The following is a 21,081-nucleotide window of genomic DNA, read 5'->3' on the forward strand; positions in this document are numbered from 1 at the left end:
CATCTTAATATTTATGAATTGATACTGTCATAAATTATATAAATTTATTTATATTTCAGAAATCCATAATATACATGAGGCTTTAGTATTCTTTTCCAAGTTATACCATCAGAATTCTATTGTAGCAATTATACTATCAGAATTTTTATGTGTGTTACACATAAAAATCCGGCTTTTCGCTTTTTCTCGCATCCATAACTGATAGTTATTCTATGGTAATATAATTGATTTTATTATAACCCGCCGATCTTAAATAAACCTCCAAGCTTCACAGCATAATATTATCAAGCTGATGTAGTTTCCTCGGCAGGTCAAACGAGATTCATCCTGACAATCATATCGAGGTTTATAAAAATAGTATTGCTGTATGTCTACAGGATATAAACTATAGGTATTATATTATATAAAACTATTTGTTACTTTTCATACCCAGTAATAATAGTCCTATATACTATATATAGGTGTTTCAAAATCAATTAATATTTTTTATTTATAGTATTACCTGTTTCAATATCTATATTATTGAATATAATATAATTTTTGTTTATTCAATTTTATAATAAAAGCTCTAGTAAAATGTTATAGGTACATCTTTTATTACAGATACGGGCTCAAGTTTGCTTGTCTCCCCAAAAGGCATTGAAAATAAAGTTAATAATCCATGAAACCTGGGGCATAACGGTTATATTCATATAAAGAGGCTAAACAGTGAACCCCCAAATTAAACATTCACTCTGTCAAATAATCGTTTTTATCCCATTTTAGCGAGATTGCTATGTCACCTCCGGCATGTGTGAATGTGTAATACTCGGCTAAGATAGGGTTGCTACCCATCGGGATTACCCGGGATTTATCGTACACTAAGACGTACGGATGAGTAGGTATTTAGTATGCCTCTAACCCGAACTCTAGATTCAATTGATATCCATATACCTATGTTTAATAAGACTGTGGGGTTTGTAAAGAAGCTTTATACCCTAGATTTATCCAAGTGAATTGTAATGAAAAGTATTGTACCTATATGTTACCACGTTATTATATTATTTTGAAATGTAACCATAAAAGCATAACTAAGTAACAACCATCTAAATATTAAAAGATCTTTGAAACCTTATTTTTGGCTGGATTACATATAATTTGCTCAGAAACTATTGACCTGTGAAAGACAGTATTAATAATATAAAACAATTATTATGGAACTTCCAAGAATACCTAATTAGACAGGTATATTAAAAACTCTTTAATACCATCCATCTTAAGATTCATTATACATACCATTTTATATACGTATAATATGTGTACAGATAATGTAAATAAAATTATTATAGACTTGAGCTTGCTTTCCACGAGATAAGATTTAACTTGATATAAAATGGAGACAATATTTAAGGTTAGACATCCAGCGATACATCGGTGAAAACTGCATTCAATTCCTTGCAAAAAGGTGTTTTTGTGTGATGAATGATAAAATTCACATAGACAATTCTAAAAACTGTTGCTCATATCGTCTTGTTAAAATCTTATTATATTTATATTTACGACAATAGGGTGCCAAATGATTACTAAGATAGAATAACAATTATGAACTGTTTGTCCATTGAATGTGGAAATAAAAAGCTAATCAACAGTAAATTGAGCCGTCCAACATCAGTTATTTCATAAGTGCCAACCCTAATCTGAGACATACTCGCGAACTTCGTCCCGTGTTAATTGGAAGGCACGTTGATGCGACATGTTTGTGTTACGAGTACACATAACACACAATAATGGCACTTTAGTAACCCCCCCGCTTATAAAACATGAATAAGTCTTGAATACATTAAAAGTTCCGTTCATATGCAACGCTAGACATGCAGGAACCCTTGTATACATACCAAGTAAGGTTACACAAACATTTTTACTGTAAATTTATTAGTTCCTACAAAAAGCCATCTCATTCAACATCAATTTTTCTCATTTAATCAAATACTCGTAGTTAAAAATTCTAAACATTGTATCTTTCTGCTTATTGAAATTTCTTCTTACGTAAATCAAACTCAAAAATCGGAGTAGTTAGTCGTTTGAATAATTCAAGTTATCACTACGTACCCACAGTTTCTTTAACAAATAACAATTGGATGGCAACTACATTAATACTTTGTTATACAAGCTAAAATACAACACTACCCAAAATGTGAACAAAGTAAACACTAATAAAAATCTGTTTTCCAAAAGTTCACATAGAAACAAGAAGGAAAGCAAAACCAAGGAAAACAAATAGTGTTATTATTAATAAAAAAAAATCCGTAGATCTGAACACATAATTATTATTATTGCATATAAATTTTAGCTAGAGGAAGAATATTATTAGTACCTATTGTACAATCAAATTTCACTTTAGAACCTCATTTACATTCAAATTATTTCGAGTATAATTATACCTACTTACATTTACAAATTACAGTCATAGAATACTCAGTATGGTAATTATGAAACAATATTTTACTATAATGTATGTAGTAATGTCTACGAATAGACATATTTACTTGTACAATAATGGTCAACATGAAATCATCTTATATGCTGCAATATCTCAATAATGTAATTATGATATTATAATACTATATTTATTATGAAATCTCTATATATACCTGTTTACTTATTAATACCTAAAGTGAATATAGAAAATGTTATAATCTCTACCAATTTCTCTTATTTTCGTCATGTTCTATTTACTCCATTCTACACAATATTATTACATTCATAGAGGATTTATAAAAAGCAATATTTTAGCAGATTATTTCCCTTTAACATAACTTTAAAAGAAGGATTCCATATATTTTCTTATTCGGTTATTATTAACTTATTATTATATATTAACATATTTATATTAAAGGACATTTCAAACAATTTATATAGCAATAGTCTCTAAGGTCTAATACATGTTCATAATTATATTACAAAACACGTTAGCTGACCACTGTGGACAAGTCTTTATATGCAATTAATATATTTCTATACAAACATACCATCTCGTGCTCCATTAGCTTGTGTCACTATGATACGAGATCTGTATCATTTCATGTGAATGATGCCGAGTGTTCCGAGTATGTTGTTAAAACTCAAGTCGTGTTGAGTCGCGCGCGCTAATTGTGCCCTAGGTAGCGCCACCCCCGGGCTCGTAGGTATCCTAGTGCACTACACCCTTGTATTATTCGCACTGGCAGAAAAACTTTCATTATAGTTGACATTGGACTCTTAGGTAACGAGACTTATTCTTTATTTTCTTTAGAAATCGTCTTGCACGTACGTACGTAGCTATAATAATAAAAAATACGCGAATATTAAATATATGTTATTAATGTCCTATGTAACATGAATAAGTAGCTACTATGGTCTATATTAACCTGTAAGTTGTTTAGATATTAATCACGCATTAACGACTGAACAGATTTAGGAAAATTAACACGCAGCGATATAATGATCGACTTCTTAACTCGGTAATTAGTAAAAGCGTATTGCCTCTACTAATTACGGATCGAAATTAACACAAACAGTGAAATTACAGCTTACTAACTGTAACACGCGGTATTGCTTGCATTATTACCAGAAAATATCATAAATGGTAAACTAAGATTTTATCAATCTGTGTATAAGATTTCATTCAAATCTGTTTAATAGTTTTTATGTGATAATACACCCTTCGTCATAATATATCGTGATTATAATAGAATTAATATTAATAAAATAATTTAGTGCATTAATAAGAGATGAAATATCATGCCATAGATTATATGTAAATTTATTTTGTCGTTTGATTGTCTGTTTATTTATATTGACCATGGAATCATCATTATAGTAGCGATAGTCAAAAAAGGTAGTAACAAAACTAATAAACGTCAAACAAGTATTGCCAGTTTAATCGCAGCTGCACATAATGCGAGCGACAAAACCAACCTAGAACCCGAACCGCAACAACCCTGCCGAAGTTTAATTCAATCGGTGTGCCTCACTGTGTGTTGTGTGGGATGAGAACTTGGCAATGGGTGGTGGGGAGGGGACTAACGTGTGGATACAGCAACGTGTTAGAGGGGGTGAGGAGATCGCGGGCGGTGTTAATTACTACTCATGTGGTAGGCCACATATCGCGAACTTTGGCGCCCAACGTGGGGCCTACGCTGTATTTATCTTTTAATGTCAGCTGTGGGGGGCATGCTTGATCTTGTTTGCTAACAAACTCTGATAATAGAAAAACTTTTATCTGGGTATGATTGAGTATTTTATTTATTACATTTTTCTAATATTTTAAAAAGACTACCTATATTCATTCAATTTAAGATGTGGGTCGTTAAAAACAGTAATGAAACTAATTTCAACTAAATAAAATATTGAAAGGATGATTATTTTTGTAAAGTAACATTTTAAAAATAATCTATATAATAGTTAAAAAAATATTGAAGCTATAAAATTGTTTTGTGTTGTAAGAGGCAAGCACTTAAATAATGGAGTACTTTAATTATGATGAAGTTTAAGTTGGAAGACAACGTTGTCGACGACGTTAATGACATTGGCCTGGCGTTGCATAAAATTTGCAAGAACTACTATAAGGAACTACCTGAAATACCAAAAATATTATCAAAAGATTTTGAAGCGGGTTTTTTTTAAATAGATAGAATTATTCAAGAGGAAGGTTTATATATATGTAATACATGCGCAAAGCTGGGGCGAGTAGCTAGTACTAGTATAATATATGTTTGTAAACTTTAATATTAAACGTGTTTACGATTTCAATCAAATATTCTACTCGTATTCCGCGTGCCCGCGTCAGATACCTCAAACATTCCCGTCCCTTGTTAGAAGACGGCGAATCCCGAGCTATTCGTATCTCCAGGAACGCAGTTCTCTTTCCACGCGGCTTTCTCATGTAAATTTCCCAGATTTCCTCTCCAAAACTCGATATATAAGTTAAACGTCGTCCGTGAGCTTACACGCTCTTGTTTGTCAATGCCGTCAGCTGCTGAACTTTTTAATATTTGGTATGTACGAGTATTGTACAAACGATAAAACATAAATGTAATATTGAACAGCGCTCGCGTTGTAATAAAGATTTTATATTCTAGCTTTTTATGTCCCAAATTGTTATAGTATACGTACCGTTAAGATATTTTAAAGGGTGATTTCTAATTCCGTGGAAATGTATTTTAACATTAAAGTATATAAATAATTATTTAGGTTATCGCGCATTAGAAAAGTATTAGAAATATTTTTTACATAATTTTATTATTTCTATTTTAAATTGGATTTATATAGAAAATTACATTTTCATATTAAAATGAAAAAGCGAAAATTAATAATAACAACGATTATTTTTCCTTTATAATTCATCGGTACGATACTTACGTATTTACCAATTTAAAACCACCAATTACTGTTTCAAACATCTGACGAGTATACAATATCTATACGAGATATTTTCAAGTTAATTAAAGTTTATTGTTTATTTATTTTTCATGTAATTCTTATGACATAAAAATAATAAAAACTATCGTGGTTGTCTTGAACAACTCATTGGACATCACATTATCATATGTCGCCCGTGAAACTCTTGCGTTACTATACCGGAGAACTGATATTTTATACTATTATATCCTGCATGATATTTTACTGAATTAATCTTAAATTTTAATAACTACATCATAACTGTAGTGGCAATGGTTATTTACATTTTATCAAAATGCTATATTTATCGGAATTTAAGAGTGATCTATAGTATGAAAATCTTTCTTTTAAATATTTGAGTGAAAAGAAAATACCCTTTGGTTATATATATTAGAGCAATAATCTCACCTATCTAGTCCCAAACTAAGCAGAGCTTATACAATGAGTACTAAAAAACTGATAGAAATAATATACCTACATAGAAAATACCCAGAATAATATGAGCACCAGTGAATACAAAAATTTTAATATTGCCGCTACATCATATACCTTACCGCTAAATAACATGTGTAACAAATATGTCACGAATTTGGTAATGCAATACAACCAAAGACCGCGACAAACCACTAAACATATCGCATGTAAACACAGCATCCATTTCTTTCCGGCCATAGCCTCATGGTACAACATAAAACGGTGGCTTTGAAAATTGAAACATTTATAGGCTACACCGGGTCGATATCCGACTCGGTACGGGTCCATCGACATAAATTCGTATTAGTGCCACCTCTGGTCGACTTTACGACGCCTCAGACGTACTTATTGCCCGTCTAGATATTTGCCGGGCACGTTAAATGTTTACTGGATATAAAAATAATGTTGTGTATAAAGTTATAGATATAATGTAGGTATCTAAGCAATAGCAGTGGTATGTCGATTTAAAATAGTGACTTACTATACATAATCATTCGTAGCGTCTACGGTAACGCTAGTTTAGCGGTTTAGCACATCGCCCTTGCTTCCGATGGACGCGGGTTCGATTCCTCGCACAATGCAAACGTTTATATTGGTCTGGATGGTTTAAGTACTTCTACCAGTTATCTAACACCAAAGCCCTACTTAGCTCGGGACTAGACGGTACTATATGAATTGTCCAGGGTTATTATTATTTATCATTATAATAATGTATAATTGGACGATGTGTGTCTGCCTATCTGTTTATTACATTTAGAGAACTAAATGGCAGAACGGATATTATGAAATTAACATAAACTTTTTTTACCTCGTTTAGAAGCACACGATGTTGCGGGTAATAGTATTAATTCATTACAATCATTTATTAGTTTTCATCCTAAAGATGAAGTATTAAACGAGGAAAATATCATTCAAGATGTCCCCAACTTTTGTTTCAATCAATCGGAAAAGTTTAAAGAAATTCATGCAACCACTGGAATGTTTTCAATTAGCAGAAAATTATCCCTGGCGGACATTGAAATAAGACGCTCTCATTAGTCATTTGGTACTAATTGATAGAATTGTTTTACTTTGTTGATATGGGCAATTAATATTATTATACACATAAGCAACATTGTGTATACAAATCTGCCTTTCAATGCATACATGAAGAAATGTATCTATTCTAAAATTTTAACTCTAAATTGGAATAAAATCGTAAAATAAACCTTAACCACGATCATTTAAAATGTTCTAAATTTAAAAATATCATAAAAATACTGATTACATACAACATTTGTAATAAGTAAATTGGACTTATATACTTTATGTAAATCATAACATTTCCAAAGTCAGACATATTCATAATTCAGATAAACTACAATCTGAGACTTGAATTAATTGAATATATGATATTGGGTATTCGGGATTCAATTTCTATTACTATCGAGCTTCTAATGTCTTCAACAAATACCATGTAGTTTGCTGCTCACTCTGAGTTACAGAGTTTGTAAGAGGGTTAAGCTTTAGCTTACAAACTTCTGGAAAACGTAAACTTCTAATATACAATTTTCATCTATCAATAATATCTGTTATTTTACGCTAATAATAGTATTATATTGAATATATAATATGTTTTAATAATTTACAACAATGACACCATCTAATCATTATTTTTTATGCTCTCAAAGTGAGTGCTCAGTAATGTGAACTTTACCAAACAACCTTTATATAAAAATATCACGGCGTCTTTTCTAACCTTAACATTGAAAGAGAATCACCTTCACTTAGGGTGAAAGTATTTCAGAAGAAAATGATAAGACTCGCAGAAATTATTTAGACAAAGCTATATGTCCATCTTGGGTCTAAATATGGCGACACCGGTCGGTGCGAAATTAAGTGAGTTTGTTGAGTGTAAACAGGGATAATCCTTGGCTTGACTATGATTAGCATATCGCGGGAGTCGGCGCTCGTTCCCGAGAGTATCTGCAATTTAAATCAGGGACTTGGTCGGGACGGGCCGGCTCCTTAGCTGCGTACTCGGAATTTGAGATTTACCACGATTGGATGATTTGGGGTTCGATTTTCTGCTTGTTTGGACTGATTGAATTCCCTCTTAAAATTGACTCGTACAAACATTTCCGTCGTTAACGCTTTGTAAAACTAAAAGTCGTGACGTTAAGGAAATTTAAAACTTCTTCTTTTTCGTAGATTATTTTTTTCATTTAATATCACGAGATTTTATTTTATGCTTTACGTAATTTATTACATAATTTATTGTTAGCTAATGCAAACATATTTTAATAATGTTTATAATATTACAATTTTACAGAAGTGTTCGATACGAAAATTATTAAAGTTACGTATTATGGATCATAATAAAAATCCTGAGATAAGTTACTTCACATTATTCCTCGCAAAATATGACGTATAAGTCCTACAATCAAGCCCGGTTATCTATCTTTCTACCAATTCTATAGTTGTAGAGATTAGACCCATCAATCAGATGGTATACGTAGAGAGTGGTTGCCGAGATACCGAGGTAGCTTTGCCACAAGAAACGAGATACAAGCGGATTGTTTTGTAAACGACATATTTAAAATTCTGTACCAATAATCTGTTTGTAATTCTATAATAAATAATGTCTATTTAATTTAAAATGTATCTGTAGCTTAGAATTATTGATAATACTATACCGACATTGTTTTTTCTTGTATTATTAGTGTTTTTTAACTTTTATCCTACTACAATAATAGTAGTTATTTTTTGTGGTATAGTCGTACAGTTGATATTCAATACTGATGTAATAGTACAAAAAATATGTAGTTAAAATCTTTTGTATATTGACCTATTTTTTCATGATACCAAAATTTCATGATGATAATACATAAATACCTTTTGCTAATGTATATATATAATATTTTTTTGTAGCCACTAGCCACATAAAATTAATTAAAAATTATGAAAATATACAAAATTTCATATTTAAAATAGCTGCCTTGACAGTTACACAAACATATTTCTGATACTTTATAATGTATGTTACTAAAAACGTATAATCTTAAACATTTTCAGAATCGTCTTTAACATTGTACCAAAGCAGACAAAGAACGCTCCAGAGATATAGAGTTGTGAAAAATTGCCCTAGATGTAGACGTCGGTTGGGAAATTCCACTCCCAACTGCTCTAGAATAAGGAATTTAATCGTTCTTATGGGAACGTTATTTATGCCTATATATCTCCTCTTTCCTCTATTAATTATTAACAAACCAATGTACGTGTATATCGTATTGACCGAACTGGTAACGTATTCTAAAAAGCTACGTATTTTATTTTCTAAGTGGAAATACACACGCTTCACGTATAATTTCCTTGAAATTATATTTTTCAGTAATTCTTTCTGTAATGGCTATTTCAAATATGTGTACTCATTATTGTATTTAATGTTATATATTATTGTTTATTAATAAAATTCTAAATGTTTTCAATATTAGTTTTCTATTACATACCAAACCAATTATATTTAACTTTTTAGTGAATTATCATATCTGAAAAGGATATTATATTGAGTATATAAAAAGGGGGAGATTTGAAGATTCTATTAACATGCATTTGAGATATATATAGGTATATTAACTATAAGATGACCAGTAACCAATCATTGCGGTAATAACCAATTCGTACAGGCCACACCTACCTATACTTTCCAATGATTGGATTATGGTTCGCGATGTTATTTGTCCATTGGTTTTTGTATTGTTAGATTTTGTCAAACTATAAAAAAATATTTATTTTTACGAAGTATCCTTAAATAAAATGTATTTTTTCATTTTTACCAAATATATTGCATAGCCGTAGTTATTTGAAAAACTGAGAAAGATTTTAATACAAGTTTAAAGTAAGAGTAAATTAAAATATAATTGTAGCCATGAAATGCACCATAAAAACTCTTGTGTACAAATATACTTAGAGAACAGCCAATTATTTGTATAAAAAGAATTTATCCCTTGTTGTTTGATCTGCTATATTTATTTTGCTTTATTTCTTCGTTTATATTTTATTTTATCGTATGATTACAGACTATAACACGAGTGTGTGAATAAGAACACTGAAAAAACTAAGTGTATAATGAAATTTTTAGTTCTTTTCTTTTGAGCGAATTTCTTAAAATACAGACTAGATGTACTATATGCTTTACAGTACATATAGTCTTAACAATATAACTATATTTTTAGAATTATGTAATAACAGCGTAATAGTATTAGTAATTAAATAGAAATAATAGACTTGCAAGTCGTCACTGTAACTGTGAAAATTCAATTAAGGCGGGTAAATTTAAACAATATAAGAATTTTGGCCCATCCCAAACCACACCTGCATTTAAATTTGAAATTCAAATAAGACAAACCCGTTTTCCTTACCCTCTGCATTTGCTCCTGCCAATAGTTTCCAAGATGTTCCACGGGTCTAAGGGATTCCTTAGTTATATTAAAATTTATTAGTTTATGAAACTACTAGCTACACGCCCTGGCTTCGCCAGGGTGTACATGTATTATATATATAAACCTTCCCCTAGGATCACTCTATCTATTAAAAAAACCGCTTTAAAATCTATTGCGTAGTTTTAAAGATTTAAGCATACATAGGGCTGTCCCTATGCATCAGCTACTTCGTTTTATACTATGTAATGATGATATATAATCTAAACAATTGCCAGTACCTATCAATAACTATCAAAAACTCATATCCATTCAGATTCGGTGGCGTACCACGCAAAATATAGGTAGTATTTCGAACAATAAACTGCAAACACTCCTCTACCTTATCATAATAACAATTTATTGGTATAGGGTAAAAATGTTTGAGTTGTCAATATTGTCACGGGAACAAAGTACCTACTAAAGTATTTACGTATTTTATTGCTCGTGACTGTACATATAATTATTGTACACAACATATAACGAAATATTTACTGTGATCGTGTTATTTATGAGCTCCCAATATTTAAAACCGTGTGTATACTTATAATAAAATAAAAGATAGAATTAAATTCACTCATTAGAGGTCGGTTGAGAAGATAAGTACAAACCACATCAAGCTCTGGTGGTTAATTAATACAATTAAAATTTTTATTGTGTGTCGCCGTCATAAAGTGGTTTCATAAGATGATATTATTACACGATTTAAATCCTTATGTTTTGACTAGAGTTGGAAATGTAAAATTAAAAAGAATAATAATATTTAAAAAAGAACACCCTTTTTTGTGTATTTTACGTAATGTTAATAAAAAAACTTCATCTGCTTTTTCCGACATACAATGTTAGTCTACTTTTGTTCCCGTGGTACAATCTATCTTAATACCCAATTTCATGCAGATCCATTCCAATTGGTCATGTCAAAATCAAAAAGTAACAAACCGAAAAATAAACGCGCTTTCACGTTTGTGATACTTAGTAATATGTTATTACGTATGAATTTGAATGAAATAAGGGTACAACAATGAATTTAGTTTTCGCCTTTAAAAGTAAAATTTATAATTCAAATGGAAAATATAACAAGGTTTATTATGATCATCTCGATATGGCCGCCATTGTTATTGAAGTGAACAGGGACGATTAATTATCCATTGAACATAATTTGGGCGGGCCGTTTAGTAGGCACCGGTCTGTAACCGACCGCTCCATTCGATTCAATTGATGGACTATTGTCTGTTCATTACGTCTGTATGTCTGAACTTCAGTCGGCTAGTATCGATTTTATCATATCATATTTAATTATTAGTCAAAGGGGAAATATGCAAGTAACGCAATAGACATGCGTGCGATAGACTTCTAGTTTCCTGAGGGCAACTCGTGTAATATTCAAACAATACAACTATTCAAATGAAACGGTTTCAGTTTATGTTTATCTATTATATAGAACCATAGACTGTAAAGAGCCGTCTTTGTATGATAGATATATTAGCAAAAAAAATACTTAATTTTTTCCATCACACTAAGTTTAAAGCCTTAGTCTCATGTATTTCAGCCTAAAAGCAGTTTGCTTTGTAATCGGTCAAAGTAGCATAGGACGTCCACATAAAAAAATACAATGAACAGCGGAAAATATGACATAGAAATAATAACCTAGTTCGTTCTTCTAGTTCCAAGTTAAAAAGAGCTTGTATTGTGTTAATAATTGATAGAATTACCTAATTACATTTTTTTTGCAAATACATACTACATACATACAAACACCCAGACCAATACAAACAAAAATACTCATAAATGCGAGTGCAAGTACGAGGAATCGAACCCTTAACAATCCGAATTAAGACGGTGTGCTAAACCACTGCACCACCGTCCAATATATTTACGGACCTACTAATTTGAGTGGAAATAAAAAAATGTAATATTCATAAATTTATAAATAGGTACAATTATATTTAATTCGAACTTGCAAAGAAAGACATCTTCAAAATATAAGTAGTACGCACAAGTGTGGTAAGTTTTAACTCTCTTAGAAACAGCAGCTTGCAACGTCATATTTCACTCTAAAGAACAAGGTAGGTATACTATAAGTATAAGTCCTCAAACGCAAGAGATGCTACACAAAAAATGTAATCCGCACAGTACTTTATATATTTTTGTATATTTAACAAAAAATTCTAGACAAATGTTGTTCTTTTTTCGTAATTAGATAATAATAAAAATATTAATCTGAATATTACTTCATAAAAGAAATTATACCAAAATTCCTCTCTTAAATAAGTAAATTCCTTAAGATTGTTAGCTATCAAAGGAAATAATAAATTGTTTTTCACCCACCGTCTCCCAACGAATTCCGTCTGCTTTCAGGATGAAAGGCATCTTTATCTCGCTGCAAAACTTTTTCTGCCTTGTGTAGAGTCGAACTCCTTTTAATGAAACTTAAACCGACCGCCTGCGACTTAGATTAGTGTACTGCTGTCTTAAACGTAAGTTGTGGTTAATGAAACGGTTAATAAATGACTCCTATTTATGTTAATTTAGCTGCGAATTCATATTTTATATAAGAAATCAAGAGATATGTTAACAATTTTTATATGGAAAAAAAATTAAGATGTTTCGGAAATCTTATAAGTAGTAGTATTAAATACTACTTTACAATTCTGAAAATATATTTATATTGTAGAAAAATGGAATATTAATATTTCGTTACTCAAAGTTATATAACAAATGAAAATACAAAGTACCCCCAACGGATTTGAACTTCAACTTTGCTATTTACTTGATGTTTTTACTGTAAATCGCCTCCCTGACTTGTTCGCAAAGATATTTATAGTCGGCAACTTTCCCCAAGTTGCTGTCGCCGACGAAATATCCATTTAATGGTCGCCGGAGTGCCGGGACCTCTGCAATTTAGATTAGTCCTTTAATTAAATTAACATTATGATCCCTATCTCTTTGGAGCAGGTGGTCGGCAATATTGCCCTGCTGGAACTCTTTCTCGGCTTACCTTTTGTTTTAATTGTTTTTCTTAAATGTTTGTTTTTCTCATTCATATTCAGTTCAGTATTTTAGTCCTTAAGAGATATATTGGCAATATTCGTATATCAAATAACTAGCATAGGGTCTGGCATGTACTTTTAGTTTGTACAAAAGTCCCTAAATTTAAAAAGAAATAATAAAAATCTAACTAATCACTTTAGTTCAACTAAGTATTGAGTATCATTTTCAACATGTTTTATTTAAATAATCATACCTAACCTCATCATAAATTGTAATAATTTTCAAAAACAACGTCACCAATGACATAATCAAAACCATTAAATAACTCTTAATAGGTTTAGTTCAATATTTTAGTGATTTCTGAATCAGATTTTTAGTCACTCTTCTACCCATGTTAGCCCTTTTTCCTTTACTTGTTTACATTAGCTTTATCTATTTTGCTCGCGCTACGCTTGCCTTTGGCGGAGCGGCGGTCAACCGAAAAATTAGAAATATCTCAATCCAAACTATCGTGAGATCGATCAACCGTAATAGAATAGATTTACTAACAAACTTAGCGGTATAAAGAGTATAAATTCACAAAATACAAAAAGACAAAAATCATAAATGCATTATTTAACGTTTCCTTTTCCAAAAACATAAATAACATAAAAGTGACCAAGATTTTTAAAAATATATGAATTGAAATACTGCAATATGTTGAAATGTGTACTAGGTTCGTAACTTTTCCATGTAGAGCAAGTTCAGACTTACATCTCGGCTGTTTTTTGTATTCCGTCGGCTGAATCCTACAACCTTCTGATAACTGCCTGTGAAACTTGTGAATTATTGCCTCCACCCTGACATTGATGCCCGAAGAAAAATTGCTCCGCCCAAGTTCACTACTTCAGATTCAGCGAACTTTATCATGAGTTTGTTTTTTCTGTTGCATTATTTTGTAATAAAATTGAAAGCTTTACTATCTACTATTTTTTATTAATTGGTTATTTTTTTTTAATTGTGATACCATCATTTGTGATATAAGGTAAATACCTATATATGGTATAAAAAAATATACCTTTTTGGTTTTATAAAGAATATTGTTCCCCGAAATCGTGTATAGAAATACTATAAATAGGTTTCCGGTATAACTTTGTTCGCATTACTATAACTCCATTAGTAACTGTATCAAAATTAAATAGCTATACAAACACAAATCGACCTCTAAAACATACGTTTGTCAGCACAAATTCAAGGGTACAATTTCATTTCGTTGGCCACAAATGGAAGGTTAACCTGTCCAACACAACGTGACCCTTAGGTTTCGTTTACTTTTTGTGCAATGAACCATAATGGCGAAAACAAATGAATGGTCAGAGATCTTGTTATGGTGGTTGGTTTGAAAGATTTCCTATTCAGTAAAATCGTTGTTTCAATCAAGTAAGCAAATAGGAGTACAAATGGAACAATAGGAGCGTGTCTTACGGATATTAGACTAGGCGTAAAAATACTTCAGGAATAATTTCAATTCAATTTAAATTCATTACTTTTTAATGACTATTCACTACAAGGATTAAAAAACCTATAACGAAATTCATCTTTAATTTTTATAAATACTACCAATAACATAAAAAAAGCTAAAAATAAGCTTCTAATCTCTAAAAAATAAACATGAAAACATTAGACTGTAATTACATACTTATTCCCTTGTTGGTGGAACACGATCTTATTAGCTCACAGAAATCAAAGCGTACAAATTACCTTTTATTTGCAGTAAGTTGACGGTGAAATGTAATATATCGGCGATTTTCATCAGGTACGAGACTCTTGACATTTAATTTCAATTCCTCTTTACCCTACTGTTTTACGTAGTGTCATTTTTCCATTTATGTCCATTTTGTAAAACCATTAAAAAATAATCAAGATTCTCTTTTGAATACCAATGATCAATGTAAATAAAAAAATGTATTCATCTTATTTTTTATGCTTTTTTGCCTACTTTGTACTTGTATACAGAATATAGATGTAGGTATTTTAGTACATCTATATTACGTAGTCCTTTAGAACTCAGTTTTATAAAAATCGCAATGGAATATTCATTTATTATCCTCTAAAATACACATAATATTAATATGTATTAATAATTATTATTACCTACTAACTTTATTTGTACATGTATAATATTATTTGTGTGTATATATATATATATATATATATATATGATATATATATGACACATTGTAGATACTTATCTACAATGTATTAAATTCATAAGATAATTAAAACTCTTTCGGAAAACTTTAAATTAAATACTTACATAAAATATAGGATGTTTATTAATCTCTAAAATGAACGAACTGACTAAAAATACCATTATATTAAAAGTGATGTGTATACGTTACGTACGCCTATAGGTATATGATAAATTCGATGTGCAGTGCCCCGAGCGTTTCCGCTCCACTCGGTTCGGATGCACGCTAGTGCGATCGATCGTGTGAATATACCTTTATCCGTATTTTATTTTTATTTTCATTTATTTATAGGCTGCTGTTGAATGTCAGCTCCACTGCAACTGTTTACATGTTACATCATGCCATAAATAAGCGGCAATAGCAACGCAATATTCTATATTTTTTATGTAGGTGAGAACTTAGTTTTATAGGTATCAAGGGCATAAAATTCTTGTTTATCCTGTAAATAACTTCATGTGAATATAGAATATTTACTATACATCATCTTGCTGTCCTGAGCAGCTAATAATATAGAAACAAATAAATCGAATTAATTTAAATAAAATCTTATCCGCTTCTGCTATTCAAAATTTCCTGCGATCAAAATAAGATATTATTTAAAACCAAAATAACAATAATTGTTGGGACGTAACTTCAAACTATATACATTATTTGCGCTAAACGTAAATATATTAAAAAATAAAATAGAATTGTTATTATATAAAATTATAATGACTGAACAGTCCTAATCACTGTAGACGTAGGTACGACAAACAGACAAAGGACAATCTAAGCACAATTCGATACAAAAGAATTAAAAACTTAAAAGCAACTAAATTTATCTATGGTATAGTATACAGCCCTAACAAGTTATTAACCAGTCGCGAGTGATTTGATACGAGATATCACAATTATAATTATAGCATTCATCAGTCACAATGGGGTGTAAAATTAATTCGAAGCGGGTGAAACCACTCGTCAACCATCGGTGATCGCTGGATGCGATTTCAAATGCTTACTCGCGTACCTATTCAGTTGTCACCCGATTGGATCGGTTCATCCTCTTTGTTCCATAGCAGTGAAGTTATTTGTAAAAGCGATTACCACGGTCAATTGAAATTGACTACCGTGTAAGTGCGTCCAGGTGGGATTTTGTATAATCTGTGCGTTCACAAATTTCGTTATGTGCTTGCAAATTCTAAATAAATTCTTGTTAGAAAATTACATTATCATACCTTTCTCATTTAGAACACGTTGAAATGAATAGTTTCGTGACTATTATTTTATTTGATTAAACTGACTATAATGATAATTATTTTTCATACAAATTTGGATTCCATTGATCTAGTGAGAATGACTAGATCACAGTTTACAGCGTACTTCGTAAAGTAATCTAAACAGGTATGAAATAATAGAAATAGAAATAGAATGAATAGATTAGATTTTATTTCTTATTAATCTTATAGTTTATATCAATATTAACAATTGTATGCATTCAACATGTTTTTCTTATATTTATTGTTTTTTTTATCTTTACGTAAAAATGGATAAAATATATGTTAACGCATGATGGTACAGATTTTTTATTTATTGTTGTCATTTTGCCACAAACTAGAGAGAGTGGTCTACAAACGTAAGCGCGTATAACACACTACTATCAGTTAAATATATAAACTGTTCTGGACACAATGTTCTGTAAGAATGTTCATAATAATCAAACGAAAATTCCACTTTGATTACTTATTCACAGCAATGCACATCTAGATACATATCTCTTGTCATTGTGAATGTGCTCGCAAATTGTTGAGTAATGTTTCCTTTGAGAAATTATTTCCTTTTTTATATTCCATCACATTAATGTCGCCCTGTAGATGCTATCAGGCTCCCTAGACAGATCAAATATTCGTATCTCTTTCGGAGTTGCGAAGGCGTAAAATTAAGATAAGCTTTGAAATAAACTATGAGTACTATTAATTCTTTAGCCCTAATCTTGAATTGTTATACACTCATAATATTACAATAATATTACTTAAAAACATTATTTGTAAACATACGCACATGTGAATAATAGAAATTGAAAATATGCAAGTTAAATACAATGATACTCAAGAATACAAATATTTATATCGCTCGGAAATCATACTAAAATGTTTTATATAGTTACACAAACAAAATTGTCAGTATATGTAAGAAAAAAAAATCTCAGGACAATTCACACAGCGCCATCTAGACCCAAGTTAAGCTAGCTAAAACTCGTGTTATGAGTACTAGATAACTGATACATATACATAGTTTTTTTTTGTAAATACATGCATATTATACATAGAAAACACGCAGACCGATACAAACAATCATATTCATGAATACAAATGTTTGTGGCTGCGAGGAATCGAACCCACGACCATTGGTCGTAAAGCGGTGTGCTAGACCGCTAGACTACCGAGGTCGTCAAAAAAATGATGATATCATTAGACTTATTAATATAATAACGATTAATTTGGTAGATATATATTAGAGTCACGTGGGGCAAGTGTACGTACTTAAGGTTTGAAGTATCATATAATAAAATATTTGAAGTTAACTGGAACAAAACAAGGTTTATTATATAAAATATTTATAATATATAAATTATATTTACACAAATGGAAATCAAAAAAACTTAAACGTACAAAATAAATAATTATCGGGTAATACGCAACATTAACACAAAGTTCATACGATAAACCAGAAAATAGGAAATCGTTCAAATATTTCCTTTTCAAAGTTATTGCATTGTTCATGCCACCAGCTCTTACAGATGCTGCATTGGATCCAGTCTTCATTCGGTGAAAATATGTATTTTTCTCCACACAGTGGGCAAAATAATTCCTGCTCATCATTTTATTTATTTTCAGATCAAGTCGTATCTTCTTTTTTGGCAATTTATTCTTCCTCTTGTTTTTTCTTTTTTCCAATTCTACTTTATAATAACTTACAGTATCAATGATTGACTTTTTGCCTTTCTTTCGCCGATTTTGAATCACAGTCATCCATCCAAGAAATGCCTAAGGCCAACTTCGGCATTTCTTGGATGGATGACAGTCGTACATATTCATTCCTAGACGAAGGTACACTCATTATAGCGGGTGCCACACTGTCGTTTGCTGCCAACCTCCGAAATTAATCTTTTAACAGCTTCTAGCTGTTCCTCTGTGACAACACTTCTATCCGGCATCTTTCTTTTATAATCGAGGCATTTTTTATGTATAATTAAACTCTGAAATAACAAATTGCATCATAAATACAAAGCCAAAGCGTAGCGGGGTAATTCGCATGCGCACACTTACCCGACATTCGTATGCGCACACTTGCCCCAAACCATCAAAATAAAATTTAACCAGAACTGAGCAATATAATCGTAATCGTCATCACCAAACATTAAACAAGCTTATATTACATAAAATGTACTGTTCGATGGTATAAAGCATAATTTCAAAATATAAATATATTACAAAGGAATGAGTCTCTCATTTAAGACAAAAATCGCAATAATTCAAGCAAAAAGCAATACTCACTTACGGAAACAAAATGATTCACCGACGGACAGTGACAAACTTGCACTAAGTATAGCCTTAAACTAAGTTATAAACCGTTTTTGAAATACTTCGAGTGCGTACAATTACTCGCTGCGCATACTTGCCCCACGTGACTCTATATATGTTTAGCCAACGAATATGTAATTATTTACGGTACGCTAATTATGTACGGTATTTACGGTTTTATCTTATTCAGATTCAAAATATTATTTATGATACAAAAACAACAGTCGAAACAGTAATTTTCACTAACAGCGAACATTACACAAAACCTACAAATCAAATCGGACAATTAATAACGAAAGTAATCGTAAATCCACACAGGTATCTGAATATTTTCCCCGAGTAGTGAAATACCGTACTTTCACGTCGCAAGTATGAAACATAACTCAATAGTGGAACGGGGATTCGAGGGCAACCGAGTGTAAAATGGTCGACACGGAGGGGCATTTTCGAACTGACCGGATGCCCCGCCCTGGGTGAAATATGTTAGGTGTGCGATCCTTTGACGTACTTATTTGTATTTCAGTTGGCAGCCAATTCAATTCTCATTTTAAACGCAGATTTTAAAATTATTTTATATTTTTAAAAAGTACCCACTGTTTATGGTTATTTTTAGTGACATTGGTTTTGTCCATTTTTTATGTATTTACAATTTCATATGAATATTATGTTATAAAAGTGTTTGTCTGTCTGTCTATTTTATAGTATAACATACCTTCAACCGTTCATAACTGAAATGACATGAAAATAAATTGTTTTACGATAACAGACATAGGTTATCTTTTATCTAAAAAAAGGAGACAAAGGCGCGGGTAGTAACTATTATAGCATGTTTAAAATACTAGAAGTAAATGATTGTTATTTCTCTCAAACAATCTTAGTTTCGTATTAATATTAATATTAAGTACTAGTACGGATATCAATATTTTTATTAAAAAATAAAAATATCCAATACTTTTAAAAATTGTCGCTTGAAATGTATAAGGTATCATCGAAATGGGGAATTCCTGCGCATTGTAGCAGAAAATAGCCGACATAAAGGTCCGCCATTCTGGTACTGACCGGGGCACGGATGCGATAAAATATAAACGAGCACCGCCCGCACCCTTACGGCAAGGAGCTCAATGTCTCTTCATATTAATATACATTGGAATACGCACTCACACTACATTCATTTGATAATTATATTACTCTCATAGATACTTAATGTAAACAGATACCTTAATGTAGACTAGGAGTCTTTTATTTCCGTCTCGAATTATGAAAAGATGTTAATTCGTTGACTAGTAATCAACTTTAAAAGACATATTTATGACGACAAAAAGAATCGCCAAAATCGATACAAAATATTACGTAGGTATTATACAGTCATATCATTCGAATCCATCATTGATTGATTAACAGTTGTAGAACATCGATTCTTTGTGAAATTGAGGAACTACCGAAACTAAATGTTATTGATATTTTCAACACTACACGCTTTCTACGATGTTATTGATCTCATAATTTTTACAAAACTTTGTAATCTATCGTTGTCTATTATAGAAGTTACATTTGATTTCAAAAATTGCTTAAAATGATGTTTATTTGGAATAAATGTGTTTCTATTTCACCTATCATACTTATTGGCTGGTTTTTATTCTAAATTAAATTTTATATGTGAAACTCAGACGCATAAATAAACTGTGCAACAAGATGGCGCTAGCATTTGGGAGGCCGGTGTTGCCAGCTATTAATCTCCATTTCCCGCACGCGCCAAATCGCGCCACCATTACGAGCTGTTTTATTTCATTAAATGGACCCACCGAATTAATGTGCTGCACTGTTTACAAAGCCCAAAGAATCGAGGAAGAGGGCATTGAAAGATTTCTATGCCCCTTTTGTGGCGGCTCGTGAAAAACGTCGCTGTCTTTGTTTGAAACTCAAAATAGCCTTCCTCATAAAAAATAAGTA

The 21,081-nt window shown here is 31.1% G+C and overlaps 1 protein-coding gene across 1 annotated transcript in view; it reads left to right on the forward strand.

The window, feature by feature from the left end:
- Window positions 1-21,081, forward strand: part of LOC131850899 (protein couch potato) — a 183,758-nt gene that overhangs the window by 153,723 nt on the left and 8,954 nt on the right. The gene's annotated exons all lie outside the window — the stretch shown is intronic.

The sequence above is a fragment of the Achroia grisella genome, unplaced genomic scaffold (genome assembly GCF_030625045.1).
Source record: "Achroia grisella isolate CSIRO2021 unplaced genomic scaffold, CSIRO_AGI_Agris_v1 utg780, whole genome shotgun sequence".
NCBI lineage: Eukaryota > Metazoa > Arthropoda > Insecta > Lepidoptera > Pyralidae > Achroia > Achroia grisella.